The sequence below is a fragment of the Carya illinoinensis genome, chromosome 14 (assembly GCF_018687715.1).
Source record: "Carya illinoinensis cultivar Pawnee chromosome 14, C.illinoinensisPawnee_v1, whole genome shotgun sequence".
Taxonomy (NCBI): domain Eukaryota; kingdom Viridiplantae; phylum Streptophyta; class Magnoliopsida; order Fagales; family Juglandaceae; genus Carya; species Carya illinoinensis.
In genome coordinates, this window is record NC_056765.1 from 31,199,610 (window position 1) to 31,204,595 (window position 4,986).

The 4,986-nt window shown below is 35.6% G+C and overlaps 1 pseudogene; it reads right to left on the reverse strand.

Moving 5' to 3' along the window:
• Positions 1-223: 223 nt before the first annotated feature.
• Positions 224-2,856, reverse strand: LOC122294797 (annotated as a pseudogene).
• Between the last annotated feature and the right edge of the window lie 2,130 nt (positions 2,857-4,986).

Below are 4,986 nucleotides of genomic sequence, written 5' to 3' on the forward strand. Positions count from 1 at the left end.
GCTCATTCTCTTGCTCAATACGTGAGAAATGTTGAAAGTATTAATATGTGGTGGGATTGTATTCCAGACTTTTTATCTCAAACCTTATGGTTTGATTTATGTCTGTAATCATCCATTGATTAATGAAGTTTACAATTTGTTATAAAAAAATATAATATTATTAACTGATAAAAATTTTATATAGCACATCTTTTTTCCTATTTCATACAACTATTATGCAGAGTACACCGTTTCTTGATATTATTCAACTTGCCACACTGATAATATTGACAACTAAATATGCATAGAGAATTGAACAACTGGGAAAGTAATTTATGTTTGAATTAAATCTTGATTGAACTAATAAAATGAGGATGGATCAGGAGGAACTGGCACTTCAACAACTCCTTCCATCATCCGTATGACTTTCTTCATTGTTGGCCTTAGCGATGGATCCTCCTGAATGCACCATATTGCAATCATCACATATCTCTCCACTCTCTTCATGTCAGGCATCGCTTCCTCATCATTCCCCAATGGGAGATCCAGTTTCCTCTCTTTATAGCAGTCATACACCCAATCAGCAAGTATCATCTGATCCTCATTTTGTACATCTGCTTCAAAACTCTTGCGGCAGCAGATGATCTCTAGCAGCAATATTCCAAAGCTGTAAACATCCACCCTGACTGTAACGGGCTTGTTTCTGAACCATTCAGGGGCTACATACCCTTTGGTTCCTCTGATTCCGGTCATAGTCCGAGTCTGGTCTGTCTTCAAAAGCTTGGCTAATCCAAAGTCAGAAATTCTTGGTGTCAAAGAGTCATCCAAAAGGATGTTCTGTGGCTTGATATCGCAATGTATGATCTGGATGCTACACTCTTCATGCATGCAAGTACAAGAGCCCTCTTGCAGTTCCTAATGCAATTTGTATTCTTTGGTACCAGTTAGGCCGTGATCCCTCAAAGAGGAAGTTTGCTAGAGAACCACGGCTCATGAATTCATATACAATAAGCCTGTGCTGCCCCTCATTACTGAAACCAAGCAGTTGTACCAAATTTTTGTGATTTGTTCTGCCAATGGCACTCACTTCTGCATTGAACTCTTGATCGCCTTGTGCCACGATATTGTTCAACCTTTTAACTGCAACAGGCTTACCACGATCAGATTCTAGGGTCCCTTTATAAACTGTTGCAAAAGCACCATGCTCCTTGAATCCATCTGTAGCTTTTTTTTGTTCCTCATAAGTGAACCTTCGCAAGTTCATGCCTGGCATCACTGGGTATCTTTGAACGACCTTTGGCTTAAAATAATCGAAGCGAAAGATAGCCAGAAAGGCCGCCAACAGAAAGAGTAGGTTGAAAAACATCGAGCTGCTTAAGAGCACTTATCCAATAAGGATCAGAGTTGAACGATCTTTCTTCTTAGAATCTGCATCTGAAGGCTTGAAAGTTGAATCATCTTTCCGTATTTTGATCAGGGCCTCCCTCTTTGGGGTCCATCCTTCCATTCGAGAGTGGAAATTTCTTCTTCCAGCACACTAATGGCAACAGCGCAAAAACAATCACCCAAGCAAGCATTCCTGCACCAATCCTCATTTCGGCCTTGAAAATGTTCATAATCTGATCCGGGCCAATTTAAATTTAGCATAGGATGAAGGTAAAAAAGATCTGTTTCCGTCAATTATTCATTACAACTTTGTTGGATAAAGTTTGCTTTACATCCTTTCATTTCATCATCTGGATCAATGTAAGCGTATCCTTTTGGGCATAAGCAACGTGGTCTTTGATCTACTCCTAGTTCGCAGTAGGTGTTGAAACCACAAGCTCCACTGCCTATAGCTTCCGTTATGTCTCCGCAGAAATTAGAAGGTATGAAGTTCGACATAGGGGTCCAAGCCAAAGGACTACTCGTGGAATTCGAAATATTAGGGCGTTTTGGGTATACATAATGCCTAAAAACTCCATCATATTCAAGAATCGCTCTCTGATAAGTCTTGCGTGGATCCGACATTCGATGATATCATCTTAAGTATGCTTCCATTTTTTGCTTCAACGTATATAGAACCAGACTGGTTGAAGACAACCTGAAGACCACTGCCCACAGTATCGCTTGACCAATAATCAGAATTAGAAGACTCCAATGGAAAATCTATAGTTTGAAGCACAAAATTTCCATCCGATTTCAGTGAGAACTGGAATCTTCCGTTTGAGTAATTCGCTTCCGAGTAACGTGCAACAAGTTTTCCGCGCTGATCACCAATAGTGTTTGTGGGTAATATTGTATCAGTTGAATATTAAAACTCCCACAAATAAACAGAATTCTGGGTTGCCAGCACCAAGTTTCCGCTGTCAAGCATGGCTGCATAGCCAACACTAGAAAGCGCTACATCAGCTCCCCATATCTTTTTGCCTTCTGGGTCCTTGATCTCAAATTGGCCGTCTGTAGTAAGCTCAACTTTGGATCCTCTTGGCGCTAGATTATTTCCATTGGCTGACCAGACAATGGTTTTTTCTTGTATTTTGCTGAACCAGATGGCTAGTAGATAACCTCCATTTTCAATCAGTCGGAAGCCAAAAGAAAAGTCACCGGTAGGCGATGCCCAGGAAGAATCGTCGTCCTGAGCAGTCAAGGATGAGCCTAATGAGTGGTTTCTGTAAGTTTGAGCTGAGGTAGAACATGCCATCATCAACAGAAGAAGCAGCAACCAGCTGGGGAGAGGATTTGGCAATCCTAAAGCCATGGTATGATCAAGTGTGTATTTTTCAGGAGATGATTAGTTAGACGGATTAATAACAATTGAAAGATATACTGGACAATTCGTTAGTTCCCTTCCAAGTTCCAACCATAGAAAGAACTCAAACTCAAACAGGATAGCATCTCTCGATAGGAATTCTCAGTGACTGTAGTGTTACCTTTTTTTTAAAAATAACATAATGTGAACAATATTATAATTAAGAGGAAAAAAAATTGAAAATGTTAAATATCTCAATTCTAATAGTTTAGACACCACATGGCAAATTTTATATCGGTGATGGCCGTTGCATTTTCTTTAAATTAATAAAACCAAAAAAAAAAAAAAAAAGGAAAGAGAAAGAGAAAACACATTTGTCCATGTAAGCATGCTACATGCGTGCATTTTGGGACATTCAAGATTCAAGAATTTTCGTAAGAAATGGACCACAGGCACTGCATGGTGCTACAAAGGTCTATTAACTCAATTACGTGCATTTTCAAAACTCAAAGAATTGTTTGGAAGAAGTCTAGCTAGTAATGTGTGAACATAAATGTGCCGATTGAATAAAATAATAATTGGGTGTATGGATATGAATGGTCAGGTAGTTGCGATGACAATATACTTGCATTTAGGCCTCGTTTGAATATATAACTTAAATGAGATGAGATAATATATTTTAAATAGTAATAAAATTTTTTAATTAAGATGAGATGAAATAGTTCATAAAAAAATGTGTGTTTAGATAATAAGATGAAATGAGATAAAATACTTTTTTATTTTTGAGATTTGAAAATAGTGTGGATCCTATTATTTTAATTTGTAGCCAAATTGCATACTATTCACACACTTTTATGCTATTCACACACTGTTCACTCATTGTTTATTTACTGTTCATGTCAGTTTTGCATTGTTCATATACTGTTTACTATCAGTTTTTACTATTCATAACTATTTATTTAAGTAAAAATTTTTAAAATTTTGAGATAAAATATAATATGTTTGGATAGAAAAAATTGCTACAAGGCACATATGAGATGAAAAAGAAAATAAACAAAAAATGGTTCTCCATTTTCTTACCGTGCACCGTGAAAAATATGAAATATAAAGTACCATGCATTGAAACCGGGCGTTAATTTTACATGTGCACTGTTTTTTAACAAAGGGTTTTCCATTTTATCCTAAAAGAAAGAAAGAAAAAATAAAGAAAGATAGACAAAAGGAAAATGATACTCTCACAAAAGGAAATTGATAAAAAGAGGCAGTTTGCCTTGTCGGGAGCATCTCTCGGTAGAAATTCTCGGTGACTGTAATGCCACCATTTTTTTAAATAACATAACGTGGACAATGTTATAATTAGGATGAGAAAAAATTAAAAATGCGGAATATCTCAATTCTAATAGTTTAGACACCACATGACAAATTTTATATTAATGCTGGCCTTCATAGTGAGAAAGAGAAAAAACATTTATCCATGTAAGCATGCGGGCATTTTGGGGCATTCAAGATTGAAGAATTTTCTCAAGAAGTGGACCACAGGCACTGCACGGTACTCTAAAGGTCTATTAACACATTAACGTGCATTATCAAAACAATTCAATCGTAATATTTCTTGCTCACTCATCTTTGACCGGGAAAAGTCACAGAAACTTCTCTCCTTTACTTTTCATCTTGAAAACTCAAATAATTGTAAACATTCTTTTAAGATTCCACTTAGAAGAGGTATTCCCTTCAAAATAGTTGGGATCTATAGAGATAAGTGTAAGATTTAGGTGCGATTTGAATAGTGAGTTGATATAAAAATTAAAAATTGAATAAAATATTATTTTAATATTCTTATTTTTTTAGAATTTGAAAAAATTGAATTGTTTATTATATTTTATGTAGAAATTTAAAAAAATTGTAATAATGAGATAAAATAAAATGTGATAAAATAAAATAAAATGAAATACTTTTACTGTCAAGACGGAGCCTTAGCTTCCAGGCATATAGTTTCCATGGACATCCAAATTAAGGAGGTTTTTAATGGCTTGATATTGTCCATTTTGTGTTTTTTTACAACCATATGCCACGGGGCATGAATATGTGTTGCCCTGTTATTTCTGATGTAAGAGCTACTGTTTATGAGTAACAAGAGATAAATCTAATTGGAAATGATAACTTACAATTCTTGATCTTTTACGACTCTATATAATTAAATGAGAGTAGTTTTGTAAAATTGAAATTTAGGGTTAATGAAGTGTCATGCTTATATTATTTAAATGTGAAATGAGTTG